At 45.5% G+C, this 19,309-nt stretch overlaps 1 protein-coding gene across 2 annotated transcripts in view; it reads left to right on the top strand.

Annotated features, from left to right (window-relative positions):
- Window positions 1-19,309, top strand: part of LOC144723005 (alpha-1,3-mannosyl-glycoprotein 4-beta-N-acetylglucosaminyltransferase C-like) — a 58,472-nt gene that overhangs the window by 15,006 nt on the left and 24,157 nt on the right. For both annotated transcript variants that reach the window (XM_078601502.1, XM_078601501.1), the window contains exon 2: window positions 8,962-9,105. The gene's annotated coding sequence lies outside the window, so the exon portion shown is untranslated. The remainder of the gene's footprint in view (window positions 1-8,961; window positions 9,106-19,309) is intronic.

The following is a 19,309-nucleotide window of genomic DNA, read 5'->3' as shown; positions in this document are numbered from 1 at the left end:
ATAGCGTTGTGGTTCGGATAAATAAAAACCAACAACAACAACAATGAAAAAGACCATGGCCAGCCTTTATCACTGACCGTCTTATTACGACTAAGACATAAAAGAAAAAAACATATTTGTTGGGTTGTACCGTATTTTTTTTTCCAACATGATGTCAAAACGATGCTTAGTTGGAAGCAGCTAGAGAGGGCGGGGGAAGGACAGTGGAGGTCACGTGGAGGTCCGTGGGATTTTGAGTGGTTTTGGCGGGTTCCGAAAAATATTCAGCCCCGCCTAAAGATGCTCCCAGGGCACAGAGCGAAACGTCGGACATCGTGCCGAGCAGCGCGCGTGGCACGACCCTAAGACATCGCGCGTCGGATCGGTGTAGAGAACGATTGCGTGAACCTGCGCTTTAAAAGACGAACGTCGTCGTGAAGCGAAGGAAATCTGAGGTAGCTGCACTCTGAAGAAGATGCCCCGTGTAATTTACCAGACACAGGTCAATGGCTCTCAAAGTGCAGCTCACATAGGAGGATGCCATCGTGTATTGGGTTTCCACGCTGCGCCAGTGCTCTCGTCTGATGTATACGATTCCTCTTCTTGGTTCTTTCGGTAAAGTCACGTAGAAGGGAAGTAATAAAATAATACAAATAAAACATAATAAAATAATTGGATGTGAAAAATAATTATTTTATTATGTTTTATTTTTATTATTTTATTACTTCCCTTCTACGTGACTTTACTGAAAGAACCAAGAAGATGAATCCCTGCAGTCACGAAAGCTTTAAATCGAAATTTATACGATTCCTCCCTGCCAATGCCACAAGGGGGGAGGAGCGGTAGCGCAGTCGTTAGCGCATTGCAATGTCAGCCCAATGTGCTGTGGGGTTAAGATTCCCAGCCACGGCTAGCATCAGACCTTGGTGACTGATTCATGAACCGGTTCTGAGAGCCCCGCTTCTTCCCCCCCCGCACCCTTCACCCACTTTGCACTGTCTATCGTGGTGAAGTATAGTCATGAAAACCTCCAATGACTTCCACGGCGTGGGGAGGCCTTCATTCAGTAGTGGATTGGCAAATGGCCAGTACAAAATATATCATTCTGTTTGGAACTCCAAGTTTTTCTGAACAAAAATCATGAAGTTTAACACAGGCTTTGGCAACTAATATTAATATAGGTTTTTGGGTTAGATCAAAACATGAGGATTAAGACCGAAACAGGAGATTTCTCCACAACTCTGGCTATCGCCTGATGAAGCTAGTTGTAATTACTGGCGGAACGTCGTACTCGAATTGTAAATGTTGTGGCTTGGCTCTCCAACACACCGGTGTGCTGTACTAGTAACGAATTGGCATGTTCTGTTTACGTGACACCCCTTACTAGTTGGCTGTGTCGGGTGGTGGCGGGTTTAATGACACATTCATATTCACGCGATCTAACCCAAACACCAATGTTATGGATAAAAATCATGAATCCTTAAGGTTTTTATTTTTAAGTCTTGGATGTGAAAAGCTCCATCCGGTGATGAGACCCAGCGCTCGCTGGAGCTCACTGCCAGCTCGCTCACCGCTCCGTGACGACTACAAAGATTCACCATTCGAACCTCATTTGGCAGTAAAAAATATGATAATTGTTTTTTTACCCTTCTATCTGGCAACAAAACTGACACCTTTTTTTTACAAGGAGTCATGTTTGCATAGACCACAATACCTGCAGCCATAATACAAACAAAAAACATGACTCTGATAATGTATGCACTGTACTTGAAGTTGATTGGTCCACACCCGAGACAGCTTTCCTTAGAGCCTAGTCTCACATGGGTTGGACCAGATGACGCCAACTTCAAGGACAGTGCATATATTATCAGAGTTATGTTTTTTTTTGCATTATGGCTGCAAGTATTGTGGTCTATGCAAACATGACTCCTTGTAAAAAAAGGTGTCAGTTTTGTTGCCAGATAGAAGGGTAAAAAAACAATTATCGACTACAAAGATTGTGGATCAAGGAGGGTGTCTTTAGGGTCCAGCTACTATTGGCAGAGGTGAGAGAAGTCACTCCCACGCTGGTGCTCATTCATGTACCTGCCCTGCCGTGAAACAGTTCACGATGCATCCCGGCAGTCGCTTGCTCACACCACTGCTGCTGGGAAGACCTCCCAACTTGGAAGGATATTTTCTAGAGAGCTCCTCTGGAAGGTGTTTGGCATACTCTTCCAAGCTGGCAACACATCTTGCATTGTGCCAGCACAACATTGATAACTCGTGGAAAAGAATATATTAAGTTCTAAATTAATACGGCGTGATGTTAATTTTTATTCTTAGCTTTGCAGTTGGATTGCCTTGCTCGCTGCTGTGAAATGAAATCAATCAGTCGACATGTTTCTTTCGGGGGAGGGAGGGGAGTTGTATGTATTGAAATTGTATTTCTCAAAGTAGTTTCTTTATATATGCTCGTAGTTTATTTGGGCACAATACTGTACCCACGTGTACGCAAACTGGCGGTGGTGCACAAGCACAAATTGTTTTTTTTTTTAAACTCGGCACGTCTGTCAATGACACTGTGCCCTTGAAAGGAAAATTATTTAACAGGTGACGCTTTGGTAAATTTTCCTTCTTCACAGCGACACTTCTTCATATGACGAAGGACCATTGCCCCAAAACGTTGCCTTTTATATTGTTATTTTAAGACCGTGTTATTGACAAGGTATTGAGTGTTTTTTTTTTGCTAATATGTAAGCTATTAACCTCGGATCCTTTGTGTGCACCGAAGATGAGTAGATTATTTACGGACTAAGGTATTGCGAGTCCTGTTTCAGTGGTGCCATGACACAACGCAGTAGCACAAGGGGGGTGTTCAGAGGATCAGCATAGACTGGGGATCAGAGGTAAAGCCCTTCCCTAGTACCACAGACACACAAATGGCAGGCGCAGACAGACGTTTCTAATTGCTCGGCTAAGCAAATGCCTTGCAGAAATATTCATGCTGGATGGTGCGAGGTAACGAGACGTCTCACCGTGGTGCTTCTGGCACGACAATATCTGTAAGGCCTTTGCTTTAGTGCAGCTCGCAATGTTTGCACGGGATTTAAAATAGATAACATCTCCGGAGGGTGACGCCTAAGGTAATACGCCAGATGCCCCACCCTGGATTGCGGTAAACCCTCCTGCAGTTGTTTTTAACAAAAAAACATCGCAACGCGTGTCCGTCGAGACGTTACATAAATTTCTCCAGAATTTGCGGTGCGTACGTACGTACGCTGAACTTCTTTCGCACCGTACGTAGCCAACCGTGCTCATCGGAGGTGGTTTTTTTTGTTGCTGCCATGCCAACCATAGAACGACGCCTCTCTTCTCATTTGTAAAAATGTGTAAATTACAAATCTGAGACCAATGACCAAACCAATAGGCCAGTGCCTCATCAGTACAATGAGCATTGCTTGACGCTAATGCCTTATGCTTAGTCGGTGGTAAAAATTATAATTTCCGTAAAATGTGTTTGTATTTTACCCAAGTTTATACTCACTGTGCGATCAGCGTCAGGTCATGGGGTGAAGGGTCGATGTGTAACGACTGCAAAGGAGTGCATCGACCCTTGCTAGAGAACGAACCGTGTAATGTGATGCCATAGACCTACTTCTGAGATCCATTAAGTGACCTTTCCCATCTACACACTGAGGGGGTCATATATTCTTTCATATCCTGCTAAAGGGGAAATGTTTGTGGCATAGCGAGTATTGTTTTATTTTCAACGCTCAAATTTAGCCATAGCAAGTGAATTCCAAATGTAATATGATTAATTTGTTTTGTGTATTCATTGGTGACTGGGCTGAGAGGATCAGTTCACGATATTTGAGAACCACTTGATTTTGACCCAGGACATCGCCAATGCCAGATTTGCACTCTGACCTTCGTCACGTTGGAAGATCCAAATTGGTATGATTAGAACCGAGTATATCTATGGAAAAAGTGCAGTTGACACCATTGGAACCTCATTTGCCAGTAAAAAATATGATAATTTGTATTTTTTTTACCCTTCTATCTGGCAACAACACTGACACCTTTTTTTACAAGGAGTCATGTTTTCATAGACCACAATACCTGCAGCCATAATGCAAACAAAAAAAACACAACTCTGATAATATATACACTGTCCTTGAAGTTGATTGGTCGGGTGTGGACCAATCAACTTCAAGGACAGTGCATATATTATCAGAGTTGTGTTTTTTTTGTTTGCATTATGGCTGCAGGTATTGTGGTCTATGCAAACATGACTCCTTGTAAACAAGTGCAGTTGACTTTCTATGAAAGCAGAACTAATTTTGTTTGACCCCTGGAAATGTAATATCCTAACACAACCTTCAGCAGGCATTTTAACAAATTACCTTTGAGATTGTAATCTTGCCACTGTACCATCCAGATCGTTTGTATGTGCCATTCATGTATATAAATTACAGTTTAGTATGTATAACAACATTTCAGGATATATGGTGGCATACTTCGCCATTAATATACTTAAACATACTGACTTTCATCCTTTTCTCCACAAAAAGCTCAACATTGTTTTAGATTAGCGAGCCTATGGGCCTTTTGGATGATTGTTATCAAGTGGCATTTGTTTTTAGCGAGCAATTTCAGAGTGAGGCTTTTTAAACAAACACTGCTGGGTTGCTATTGGCAAGAGCACTCCACAATTAGGTTGGGGCTCCGTTTCAGTACAAACGGAGATATTTCGATTTGAAGCTTTCGTGACTGCAGGGATTAATCTTCTTGGTTCTTTCGGTAAAGTCACGTAGAAAGAACCAAGAAGACAAACGGAGATATGTTTTACTTTTATGATGACCAGATCTTGTTAATAGTTGCTGCACTTTTTATGACATTCGTGATATTCTCAATAAATAAATAAATACCATCTAGTCAAACGCATACATACACACACGTGCACACGCACCGGATTATAAGATGCTCGGGGTTGGGAGGAGGGAGGCATGTCTTGTAATCCAGAGCATACGGTAATTGTAAAAAAAAATTACGTCCTTTGCAAAAGCATATTATAAGCGTCCACGTTGGCGCTCTTAAAATTATAATTGCATTTTAAAACACGCGTTCCCCAACGTGGTTAGTAGCTTTTTTTATTTTCAAAGCGCCGTGTTTCGTTGCTGCGTAAAATAAATGTTACACGTGCGCTTCATCAATCGTAGGCTGTCTCTCCCGTGCTGTCCTCTCTGAGTGCCAGTGGAGCTGACTACAGAATGTACATCATTCTTCTTAATTACTAAGCATCAATCCACGAGCCTGTACAGACTAACCCTGGGCCACACTCGAGACTTGCTCGAACCCGGCTATGCATCGGTAAACTGAATAACTGAAAAGACATAAGACGAGCAATACTAGTAATTATGGTGATAACGGCACGTGATCAAATGAAGCACAACCAATGAAAGGATTTAGATGGGTTTTAGCTGCAGTGCGCTCTGTGTTTTTGGAAGTGTGAGCGGGGTGGTAAATATTTAATGCGCGTGTCAGACAGAGTCAGTTTGGCACTCTTTCGATAGCTGTCTGGTGGGGCTCGGATCGTGTTACAAAACAGCATTACTCTTACCCCCTGTCTTGTTTCACTACAATATTCGCAGTTCCCAGAGGGTGTCCTCTGCCCAATGCTGCTCCATTCTTCGTACAACGAACGCACCGTGTTGTTGTCACGTCATTTGTTGGGACGCGACTGGAAAACGCTGCCGAATACGCGTATCTTGGTGAATTTTTCGAAGGCTGGATCAAGTTCCAGATTATGACAAAAATAGAGGTGAACAAGAGCAGGTTGGGGAGTTGTTATACGTTGTTTTTTTTTTACAGAGTTTCAGAATGAAAATAAACGTTTGCCATCGTGCCCGAGAAAGACGAGGGCATTTCACCCGCTCTGACTTATGGGTCAAGGCAACATTGAGGCTTGAAGCACATGGGACAAACTCGAGAAGGGCACACGTGGTGTCAAAGAACGGATACAGTTCGTACCGAGACAGCACACAGACCGTCGAGGTCAAGTGAACGGGGGGAGGGGTAGCTTGTGTAGAAAACTTAATTGGAAGCGATGATGAGCCAATGGACGAGACTGGTGATGGAATCAAGTTCAATGGTTTCGAATTGTTTTTTTTTGTTCAACCAGGGTGAGTGAGCGCTCAACGAGGCCGCAGAGTGAGCCTCCGTTCGCGAGAGGAGACTGGGTCGCCGAAGGTTGACGAATGTTAAAAAAGAAGTCAAAAAATAATATGCAGCAATGAAGTGTCAAAATTTGAACGATAAAAGACCATCACCACACGAGGTACAGCAGCCAAAGGAGATACAACGCCGGAGAGTGTAACCGATGGGAGTATTGAGAATAGTTCGTGTGATTCAGATGGGATTCAGGATGGACATGGGGAGGCGTTCATCCAGCAGTGGCCAGGCAGTGGCTCATGTTGATGGTAATGCTGTGTTTAGAGTCAGACATTCACGTGCTGTATTTGAATGAGAACTTTGTATTTATTAATTGTCCTGTGTGTCCGTGTGTGTCCGTGTTTCATTGTGCGGTGAACGGTGGCGCAGTGGTTAACGCACTCCGCTACGAACCCGACGATCCGATTGCGATTCAAGTTCACGACCCAACAACAGTGGCGAATATTTTAACTAGTCCTGGGCCTCCCCTAGGTCCACTCGGCCTTACAAATAATGTCCATTTCCTGGTGCAATGTGTAAACATCAGCAATGGGTAGACAAAGACGACCAGACAGACTGTCCACCCTGTCGTATGCCATGCCGGCCTTCACAAGTGTTCGCGAAAAGCACTCGCCCCTACAGTTTGATTCGGCAGTATGGTGATCTCTGTCTTGTATTGCAGCGTGGTGCCACTTACTGCATCACAGAATACCTTCCTTAATACATGGCAGTGAGTGTAAATTGATGGTTGCTATCGTGCTGCAACAGGAATATTCATGTGCCACGTAATGCACTCACACTCATCATCACTTTGTAATATACGGTGTTAACATGAAGATTTATTTTTATTTAGTCGAGTGTCTCTGTTTTGTTTCGCTTGTTAATATTAGAAAAAAAACATGTTGGCACTCCGCGGAAACAAAGTAATCGTTTATATAACGCTGATGCTATTGCTCATGTTGTTGCGAAGAGAACGCCTTCTTCCCAAGTGCCACTGCAGATCTTTCACAGCACCTTAAGAGAGGCCCACTCTACTGACTAGCTCTCCCAGCTTGCTTTAAGCTAAATTATAAAATGTCACATTCAATGTACATTGAAGGTTAGGATTACAGTAAGAGTGTGGGTTAGGAGTGAAGCTGACCCAAGAGCTCATTATCACAGTTATATCTTGATTTGAAGTTTTCGTGACTGCAGGAATCCATAGTCTTTGGTTCTTTCGGTAAAGTCACGTAGGTAGAAAAAATAATCGATCACGACGTTTCGATCGCAACACAAGCAATCGTCCTTTCTTCCGCCTGATGACGATTGCTTGCGTTGCGATCGAAACGTCGTGATCGATTATTTTTTCTACCTACGTGACTTTATTGTTGAAATATACCGCCAGCCTATATTTTTATTTCATATTAAAAAACTAATTCTGACTCTTCACAGTTTAGCATTCTGCCACTCTCTTGTAAATACATTGTGAGGACGAATCTGAACACTGGCCTTGGATGTGACCAGTCAACTTTTGTCTTTGTGTGCTTGTAGGTACGAATGTACACATGGTAAACGTGTCTAATGCAGTTAGAGCAGTGATCGGGGTGTTCGTTTTGCATGAAATTGTACCGTGTCCATCGATCGCATCTACATTAAGTCTATTCACTGAATTTGAATGCAAATCTGAAGGCCGTATTTACGACCGAGTGCCTCTGTTGATCTTGCCTGAAGGCCGTCCGAAAACAGCGTGGAGGCCGCCGCTTGCTAGTAAGGCAAGGAGTTAAAGTTCAAGCGGCAAGGCTGGCTCAGGGAATATAAAAACATGTTCAAAGCTGAATTGCATGTCTGCCGCAGTCGCTGCTTTGTAAACAAATTTAACTGAAATTCATTTTTTTAAATATATTTTGTATCTTACCAGGTAAGGCCCACGTAACAATATATATCTATTTTTTTGATGCGACCTGTGGAAATGTATAGCAGCCAAATCTTTTTAACTGATGTTGATTCTAAATGTTGAGGGAAAAACCGGAAGACCTGGAGAGAAATCCACGCGACCACGGGGAGAACACGCAAACACCAAATATGCAAGCATTAGGGTCCGGATCGAACCCATGACCTCCTGCATGCTACCAGGCGAGATAGTTAACATCACGTCACCGCTGCTGTCAATCTACGTCCAGGCCATAGTCCCTGGGAAGAGGACCTCAAGTCCACCACTCCGTTCATTTGAGCTCTGTCAGACTGTGGGACAATTGATTTCTGAGAAAGTGTGTGGCATTGAAGGGGCAACTTTCCCTTCATGCACAGATGAATATTTTTTCAAGTTTGGCTTTTGCGCGAATTCAATTATGAAAGAGCCTGGGTAAAAACGTATCACAGGGACTCTCATTTAAGGAATACTCAACACGCACGGCGGTTTGTAAATTCACTGCTGGATTAGGGCCATCTTATGTCGTGCGGGTCGGGCTTTGGGGTTATTTGACCGTACTGCACCATGCTGGTCAGTGCGGAATGGTAAATGCAGGGATCATAGACATTTAAGCATAGAGAGAGCAGTACAACAATAAGTTTTGCTGCACTGCCCTGTGAAACGATGTTTCGCCGGTAATTATAACAAGCAGCATCAGGCGACAGCCTGATATTGTAAGGAATTGGCATGTTTTGTTTTGTTTACGTGACAAACCTTTCGCATTGGCCGTGTCGGGTGGCGGCGGGTTTAACGACACATTTATATTCACGCGATCTAACGCAAACACCTCTATTATGGATACAAATCATGAATCCGTATGTTTTTTTTTGGGATGCGAACAGCTCCATCCGGTGACTAGACCCAGCGCTCGTGAAGTCGAACACGCTGGAGCTCGCTGCCAGCTCGCTCACCGTGACGACTACAAAGATTGCCACTGCGTGTGAAGCAAGGAGGGCGTCTTCAGGGTCCAGCTACTATTGGCAGAGGTGAGAGAAGTGACTCACGCCCTGCTGCTCGTTCGTGTACCTTCTCTCTCCCTGTCTCCTAATTTTTTCAAGCTTATGCACCGTACCACTCACCGTGCTACTCATTGACATGCTAATTTCTCTAACACCTCCCTCTCTCTCCGCCCCCACCCCCTCTCTCAAGCTTTTGCACTGTACCACTCGCCGTGCCACTCATTGACATGCTAATTTCCATAACCCCTCCCTCTCTCCGCCCCCGCCCCCTTTCTCTATTTAAGGCCTCGACACAGAGGCGTGGTTTCTCTGTGTGCCTATGTTTGTTCTCTCTCTATGTATCTCTGTGATATCTGTCTGCTTATATGTCTGTCTATATGTCTCTGGTTCTGTGTTTTATCTCTCTCTCAAATTTAGCATTCTCAGGAAGAACGTAATCAACCAGGTAGGGTGTTGACTGTTATGTTATCCGACTCTCTGTTGTATTACATTACATTTCTAAGTATACTAGATTTGTGTTTCTGTTTCATTTATACCTGATGATGATTGCTTGTGTTACAATCAAAACGTCGTATGCTAGTATTTAATTTATTATTTTATCTTTATACGTGACTTTACCGAAAGAACCAAAGAGTAATTCCTGCAGTCACGAAAGCTCCAAATTAAGTTAGAAATCCTCCTGTTTCGGTCTTAAACCTCTTGTTTCGATCTAACCCCAAAAAAAACGATTATGGATAATATTGGTCGCGAAAGCATTCGTGTTCAACTGCCCTCTGGTGTCTATCACGTATCCCTGCGTGTTGTCCTTCACCCGCACCTCCGATTAACACGCTTGGCTATGTACGGTGCGAAAGAAGTGGAACGCACACACATGCACACGTACATACCGTAGCAGCCTACAACAACCTGCAGCGCACTGTGCTTGCCGCCCATATAGACGCTAGCCAGGCTCAATCCCGCTTAGCTTCCGAGCTCTGGCGAGATCCAGGCACATTCTGGGTGAATTTCGTTGCACGCAGCGAAGGATTGAATTCATGTGATGGAAGTGAAAAGGCGAGAGGAAGAATAAGGTGAACAAATATCCAAAAAAATGCACAAACACTGAAGTTTAAATTTCAACAGTTTGCGCACAGCAGGCTCCAGGAAACACATTTCAGGAGACATTACATTACCACCGCCATGCACGGTAATATTAGCACACAGTCCGGGAAAATTGTTGATTGCAGGTGAGAATAGAGAACCAGACTTGATACTCACCATTTGGACGAAAGGAGAAAGAAGTCGACCAAGAATAGTCATTGCCGTGCACTCCACAAATGATTGCATCTGCATTAAATGAACTCCGCGCTTCTGTGAACTTCTTTTGTCCACCGTAATGATCGAGCAAGAGAATGCTGCTAGTCAGCTAACGGGGATCAGAGGAGCTTATAGCGCGCAATCCAATATCCACGTCGCTCTGCACCTAGCAATTACCATAGTTCCTATCGCAAGAATCTACGCCAGTGAGCGAACGGCAGACTGAGTATTAGTGCAAGATTTAAAGCGGCAGTTCTACAAGATATAATATTAAGCCCGAGCTAAAATGTGATGTGCATTTGGTTTCCCCCCCCCTCCCCAGGGAGTCACAATGTTGTGCAGCAGCAACGACAACAAAAAATACGACTCCAATGGCAGAGGAGCAAAAAAGCAATGCACGCTGTCAAAAAGTGACAGCTTATTCACTATAATTAATGTTTTTCAACCATCAGCCAAGTGAATAATTATACATTTAAACTCCGTGACCCTTGTACTCAAAAGGTGGCCTGTCGTCTGGATTGATGTGTAAATTGTTAGATCAGTTCGAGAGAGAGAGAGAGAGAGTGTGTGTTATCTGCTCGGAGAATGTCAAAATGCGAGCAGCATAACTGCACCCTTTAACCGATGTGAAGCCGGATTTTGTTGGTGTGGGGAAACATGGTGGCTTATTTGACTGCAGCTGTTCAAAATGTCGCGAACCATACCATTTATTCAGACCGTTACCAATTTATCAATTTGCTGTGTTTCACATGAACCAAGCTATTTTATTTACCAGCTAAAGCCCACTGAGCTGTTAGCTATTTTTCAGTGGCGACCTGGCCACACGTGATGATAACTCATAGAAATGGCTTATATCATCATCACACATTGTAATTTATAGTAGCAAGCCACATAATCTAGATGCATGTTTCTGAATGTGGAGGGTAAACCCGAAGGAACCCAGGGAATAATCCACACGACCACCACAAGGGAACTCCAAATATACAACAGGCATCGTCAACATCTGGGGCCGAAACCTCGACCTTCTGTATACTAGGGGAGGGAGATAACATCTCTCCACCTTGGCGCCTATAGGCATAACTTGAAAACAAATGCTGAAGAAAAGGCAACAGCGCATATGCAAGGAGATATATGGGAAATGTTGATGCCGTGCAGGTGGATTCTATTTAAATCGTAGCTGAGAGACGAGCATTACTCTTAGTCGGAGAGCGAGTCGGAAGTTAAGGATCAGAGGTCATGTGAATGAATTTCAGAAAGAGCTCTGTGGTATCCAGTTCCGTGAGCCGTTTTGTGATGCAAACGGTTGCACGGCACTGCGAGAGAGATCTGGAACCTTCGAGTCGGGATGCTTTTTCTCATGGCTTGACACTGAGAGCACACTCGGGATACAATTTGGGGACAAAGACAAACAAGAAAAAAGGAAAATCAAATCTTATCACAAGGAGTGGATGTTGAATTACGCAACTGTGATTCAAGGTATTATTTGAAGGTCGTGTGTTTTTTTTTTATACAAAATTTATTAAGTGGCAGCTGATTCCTGCTGCGTGCCGCTCGCAATGCTGCTGCTCACTGTCAGTCGGCGTTAACCAAAACATCCACTGCTGTTTGCTAATTTCTCTCTCTGCTACTGTTGCCTAAAGATCGCGCGCAGCTCACCGTCAAATGCTATACATTGTGGAGAGCGAGGCTCATTAACGGCAGCGAATGTTGCGTGCGGTTCATTACAGCAAACAGACGTACTCATTTTGGTTGCGTGTACAATGATCATTCACTTTCTGTGTTCTGTTTCCGCGGGAGACTTTGGCTGCAGCGGTGGGATACCGTGTTGGCTGGCGGCGGCACGAGCAGTGTGAGTTCGCTTCCATGACAACCAGAGATTTTTTAAGATTCAGTCCATCGCTCGCTGCCCATGGCTCACCCATTTGATTTACTCACAAGTCGCGTGGTAAGGCTTCCAAATAGCGATGCACAGTGACTCGCCAACCTACGCGCGAATTTATTTTTTCTGCACGCGGGCAGTCACGGTTGGCTTTCTCATTTGTTTTTGGCTCTGTCGTTGTCGCTAGAATTGTGTTTTCAGCAATCGCTCCCTTTGCAAGGGGGGCGCACACTCAATGTAGCCACATGTCTGTTGGTCAGGACGGAGCATTGCTGAGCACGAGGAAACCTCAGCGCACGTAATTCCCACTCTTTGAGCAGTTCTGATACGTGCAGGGGCCGTGCGATGGCGTGTCTGTGCATTCGTAATGCAAACATAAGCTGAACTCTGTTCTGTATATATATAAAATATGTTCCAGTCCATCAGTCTCTTGGTTTCATCGAGCAAAATTTTGTTTACAGCAAGCAAACTCTGGACCGGTTTCGACCTTCGCACGATGATCAAGCGAATGTTTGCCTGGATTGACCATATGTTTTTTGTTTGTTTGTTAGCAAGGGCACTCAATACGAGATACGTGACCGCATTCAACAGCTCTAAGCGTCGCGGCAAATGAGCCTTTGCGCAATCCGTGGCAGCGCGGAGCGACGCAAGTTATTTTCGTAAAATAACCCAAAAAAAACAAACGAAGCGGCCCGCGTGCACGTGCGTGCGAGCGGATAGGTGCACCGACGCCCTTGGCGCTGAACGCGCTCGCTGTGGGGCTTGCGAGCCACGTGCCGGCTGGGCCACGCGAGCTGTAATGCTGACACTGTCATGTTGTCAATCGCCTAAAATCTATATTTAATCAAGGGTGAGCCTATTTCAATTCCTCGTGGGTTTTTTTTTTGAAAAGGTAGAACGTGAGTGAGTTCAGTTACGCGAGGAATGCTGTAGTTATTTTTTTTTGTCGTGGTTTCAAACCCTCCTGAATGTAATTGTCAATTTCTTTCTGATTTTCGACGCGCTCACATCTTGGGTTCAAATCTCGCCGGTTCCATCCGTCATCTCATTGCCTCTGTGGTGCAGCAACAATCAGCTTTCTTCCACTTTGGCTTGTTTGTGGATTCTCTGTGTGTGTATATGTAGCACTGCATATACATATCTCTCTTCTGCTATTGTACGCTTGTGTTCCACATATACAATATTTTCATGTAAGTCCCAAATTCCCCAAAGTAGATTTGCCAAAACATTGTGCCCTGCTGTGTCCACAGTCATCCATATGGAGGTGGGGAATGTCACACATTAATAATGTATACATTACGGATGTGTGGTTAGCGTGATTTTTTTCATCCGATCGTGTGCCTGTTTTGTATCGGATATCTGACTGACAAAAAACGCCTAGCCTGACCCACAATTATTGGAAATTGATCAGGATCGACCCGGTCGGTCAAATCCAGCGTGGTTTGAATCCACTTGTAATTGCATCAGATGCTCGGATCGATTCATTAACGTGAATCGTTTGATTGGATTATACATGCATGTAATTGAGTGTTGTGTGGGGAATCAATGGCAGTGTTTTTAGGATCCACACCATTTGTGTGAAAGTGTTGCATTAAGCCCCATGGATGGGAGGAAAATAAGCGAAGGGATAGAACAAAATTGACAGTAAAAATTTGACAAAAACAGTAGATTACTGGACGCACGTGCGATGCTGAATCGTGAAAAATCTATTCATCATGTGGGAGATAGTGATTTGTTTTTTTTATTAAAAAAAATCAGAGATAGTGTTCTTAAATTCAAAACTGTTGAATTAAAATACTGTTTGATATTCGATATTTACTGCGTATTCTTCTTATAACTTTTTTATAATCCACAATTTAATTGGAAAGTTAATATACAAACGTAAGCATTTAGTGTGATTAGACACCGTTTTGTGTATGAAAGCCACGGAATATATTTCATGGATTTAACTGCTTCCCCCGTGCACAAAATCAATGTCGTTTTTTTTCGTGACTAGATCCGGCAAAACCTGATTAAACTACTATTTGGTAAAAATCTGATTGTCATTCTCATCAAAGATGATCTTCTCAACCGGCCGATCAGACGGGCCAGGGATCGTGCACCCTCCGACCACGACCCGATCCTGAGGTTCACACGCTGTGAATACTGCATCGCAGTTGTTCTTCATTGCAGGGCCTGCGGTGCCACTGGCCGCCCCTGGTGGCCTTTAATGTGGCCCCCTGATGTGCAGCCCCCGACAATACGCAGTATGTGGTAACGTCCCTTGCAGGCGGTGTGGTGGCCCTCACGCTGCTGAGTGAAGAACACTGCTGCATACGTGTAATGACGAGTTGATACACTTCTCTTGAGGTACCACTTTATTGGAGACGCGTTCACTTGACATCAGGCGGAGATTCCCACCGCAACAGCCCCGAGTCTCCTGCGCGCACCTCACCCTTATATACCGAGATGAGGCCACGCCCCCATTCTCGATCCTTCTCGCTGACTCTGGACGATCGCTCGCTCCACCGGCAGACTTCACCGTCCTCTTCCGTCACCTGGCCACGCTCCCTTCTCGAACATTCCCGTAGCCACAAGTCCCTTCGCACTCACAGCTGACTCCCCTGCCATTACCTCCCGTGGCCACCAGTCCCCTCGTACTGTCGGCTGACTTCCCTGTCATTACCTCCCCGTGGCCACTCGTCCCCTCACACTGCATGCAGGCTCTACTGTCATTACAGATGTATCGGGCAAAGGTTAAAGGTGCAGCACTGTAATTGCCTGCTGACACCACTGCTGACGGGAGGGAGCTCTTGAGAGTTCAACACGGAGTCGGCTTTCGCAACCGATATCATCCATGATACATGTGTTGTTGGGTTAGATCGCGTAAATATATATTAAATATATATAAATGTGTCGTTAAACCAGCCGCCACCCGACACAGCCAATTAGTGTGGTTTGTCACGTAAACAGAACATGCCAATTTGCTACTAGTACAGCACACCGATGTGTTGGAGAGCCAAGCCTCTGGAGGGCATTTGGCCTACCTTTCCACGGTGCCTGGGCAGAGCTGGCAAAACGCAAACTTTCCCACACCACGTGAGACTAGTTGATGGACTAACTGTGATGTGCCCATATACAGATATATTGGGGTTACGCCTTTATATTATTCCCTAAGACAGTTCCCAAATGTACATGGGCGATTGTGGACATAGTAGGGCATAACGTTAAATTAACTCTGCTTTTGGGAATTTGGAAATTAGATAACGTATATATGTAAACACATGTATACAAATGAGGTATGGGAGTTGGTGGGAAAAGAGTGAGGTTGATTCCTTGCCACGCCTCTAACGTCAGCGGTGAGGGATATGTGAACCAGTCCTGCAAGTCTCCACCTTTCACCAACCAAGCACTGATCAGAGTGGTGAAATATGGGTAAAATAAATCACCCCCTGACCGATACGGCGGCGTGGGGTACGCGATCTCACCCAAAAAAGCACTTCTATTATGGAAGTTATTGGTCGCGAAAGCCTCCGTGTTGAACTGGGCTGGAGATGTCGTCGTTGAGCAGGGGATTGGCAGCGGAGGGTCGGTTGTTGGATGTTTACATAACCAAATCAGACACATCTAAACAAATGAGTGCAGGGGAGTGCAGTAATGACCCAAACAGAACAAGACTTCGAGTGTATACATGACTGATAACGGTACTCACAATGAAACTTTGTCATTTCCCAAAGGCGTGAGATAAGATGATGAGCTAACCCAACGCTTAGCAGCCTGACGATACAGCTTCAGAACATCAATACGGCAATTTGCCCCATTTAAATGTACAGGGTGCTTCAAAAAAATGTTAACACTTCTGAGAACTTTTTAAAGCACGCCGTATATGCCCGAAGAACCTACCTGCAGTGCCTACCTGCAGCCATCGCCTTATCTTCTTCAATTATAACTGCTTGTCCATAAAGTCACGTAGAAGGGAAATAATAAAATAATAAAAATAAAACATAATAAAATACAATTCTCACGACGTTTCGGCCACAACGATGACGGCTGCTTGCGTTGTGGCCGAAACGTCGTGAGAATTGTATTTTATTATGTTTTATTTGTATTACTTTATTATTTGCCTTCTACGTGACTTTACCGAAAGAGCCAAGAAGATGAATCCCTGCAGTCACGAAAGCTTTAAATCGAAATGTGCTTGTCCATATTTACATCCATGAGGTTGCGCTTAATACGAGAACTTTGACGTATCATTGCACACGCGTGCAATTCTGTTGAACAAAGCCAATCGTGAGCACATAGACACCCACCGTATGCGCGTACTTGTGTTGACGCAGGCTTCTTGCTTAAGCGTGAATATTTCTGTGGTAGCACACGGCGCTGTGAACCAGGCGAATCGAGTTTGATTTCCGATCACGGCTAACATCCGTGGCGAGCGATATCTCGTCTGGTCCTGGTGAAGTATGCTGAAACAGCCCGCCCACAATCGCTAGAGTTTGGTGAAGCTTTCATGCATGCAGCATCGATTTGAGAACGGGCGCACATATATATATCCTGCATAACAATATTCAACTACTGAAGCAGCATTAATTTACATTCATTCATGCATGCATACATAATTAATACAGGTTGGCAGATAGATTGGGAGACAAGAAGATAAATAGATTTTTCTTAAATCTGTAAATACTACATTATTTATGATCCGGAGCAGTGTATCATGATGAATAAGGGAGGGCTGATGCTTAAATGCAAAAAAAAATCTACCAGCTTGCAAACCTCATATACCCTCTCAATGCCTGCACACACTTTACAGCTCTGCTCATGTGCCACTGATGCACAACGCAACAAAGCCTTGTGTGTGGGTCGTCTGCGAAAGGCGCCTCTTGGAGATGGAGAGCTGGGAAGGGGTGGGGGGGGCTGGGGTTTGTGTGGGTGGAGGTTTTGGAGGGCGCACCGTGTCAGGAGCGGAGATAGGGTTGGGCCGTGGATGGCGAGATTGGACGGTTAGTTATCTGCAGGCAGCCTTCATGTATTCCTGCTGGCTGTGTCCTACACTCGTAACATGACATCTGCCCACACAGCCAATAATGGCACGGGGGCTTGGAGAGAAACAGGCGAGCTGCCATTTAGCCTTTCATCGCACAGTACGCATTACCATATGTCCTTTAATGCCTGACGTTTAATGGGGATGGTGCGGCGAGAATTAAGCGACGCATTTACATATTGTTATGTTTGCCTTATGTCGCACGTGGCGTCAATACGAAGGAATTTACGCAACGTGTGACGAAGCGGTGGGTCGCACGAGGTGGCGAGCTGGGGGGCCGGGGGATTGCTTTGGTTGACGGGGCAAGCGGAGAGAAGCTGCAGCGGTGGCAGCTTCGTTAGACTCGAAGGCACTAACGCAAATATCAACATGTTGTGGCTTTTTATTTGGATATGCGCAGAGATGAGAACGGTGACCTGTGCTGATCTGCGTGTGTCCGCAGTTTTGATCGAGTGTCCTCCTGTGGTGGGGATTGTTTATATATATTTATTTGTCTTCCGCTCATTGATATTCTGCGTTTCCTTATCAAGTTCAGTTTTTATTTTCAAAAGTGCTCCGTCTGGCCGCAGCTTTAGTTCCTAAGTTCGTTATTTTTTTCATCCGAATCTGTCTTCAATCAATTGCCCCGACCACACTTACAATCGGCCTTGACGTGTGGATCACACGAACACAGAAGTGGGGGGGGGAGGGGGACGAGAGCCGAAAAGGATGCAACGCACACGGCAGCAGAGAGGAGCAATGCTCAACCAACGTACAGACAAATCCGTGAGACGATCGCATGCATCAGTGAACAACTAGAGTGTGTCTATGTTGTGTGTCTCTCTCTCTGTGTGTCTCTGTGTTGTCTTCCTCTCTCTGCTTGTGTGTCTGTCTGTGTGTCTCCGTGTCTGTGTTTTGTCTCTCTCTCGAATTTAGTTCTACCTGATGACGACTGCTTGTGTTGCAATCGAAACGTCGTGTTCTATTATTAAATTTATTTTCTTTCTACGTGACTTTACCGCAAAAACCAAAGAGCAATTCCTGCAGTCACGAAAGCTTCAAATCAAGTTTCTTATTCACTCATTTCTAGTCGATCACGTCTGATTTTTTTTTGCGGATGCATAGTGCACCGCACTAACCGCTCTGCACACCGCTGCAACAGGCAAACACGATCGACGAGCACGATCGACGGCGTTCGCCAAGAAGCGGCGGGGACATCACCGCCACGCTCGTGCTGGGCTCAGGGCACCTTGAGGCCAGTTAGGTGCAGTTGTAGTGACATAGGCCGTCACTACTGTGTCGGCCCGTACGAGGGCTGGGGGCCCCAAGGGGGTGCCAGGGGGGTCACGTGGTGGAGGGACCCAGACCTTCCCTTGAGGTGGGAGAAGGGAGGCGTGGCCTGGGAAGGGAGGCGTGGCCTGGACAGGGAGGCGTGGCCTGTGAAGGGAGGCGTGGCCTGGGCAGGGAGGCGTGGCCTGTGAAGGGAGGCGTGGCCTGGGAAGGGAGGCGTGTCCTGGGCGGAGCCGGCCACGCCAGAGCAGATATAAGCGTGGTGTGAACGCAGAGCGGGGCTGTTGAACTCCGAAGTGAAGACGACATCATTCGTCCTCAAGTCCCGGGTCGTCGTCCTGGACCAGGCAGCCCGTTGCCTGCCTGGTCCACTCTGTGTCGTGTTCCAGAGTGTTAGTGAGTTGAGGAAGGTGGTCACCTCATGTACAGTGTTATATTACTTACCGTTTAATAAATAGTGTTGCCTCCAAGCTGTGTGTGTGTGCACCTAATTCGAACCCACTACACAGTTGTAGCAGACTCCCTGCTGCCAGGAGGTCACGGTACAGACCCAGGTGCCACGGTTTGACTGACTGAGATGACTGGCAGATGCACCGCCCGTGCTCCTCGCTGTGGCGACTTGCTGAGTGTTTTTTGAGCCGCACGGCGCTCCGCTCGTTGTCGTGAGCGTCGCTCCTCCCGCCCTCCTCTCTTTTGCTGGAGGGCGACTGCCTCCAACTGCCCAGCAGTGTCCTTCACGAGCCACCAACTCTACCGTCGAATGC

This window comes from Lampetra planeri, chromosome 16 (genome assembly GCF_965212315.1).
Source record: "Lampetra planeri chromosome 16, kcLamPlan1.2.h2, whole genome shotgun sequence".
In the NCBI taxonomy this organism is placed as follows: Eukaryota; Metazoa; Chordata; class Hyperoartia; order Petromyzontiformes; family Petromyzontidae; genus Lampetra; species Lampetra planeri.
The sequence above is the reverse complement of the archived record's forward strand: the minus strand, read 5'-3'. Positions and strand labels throughout refer to the sequence as shown.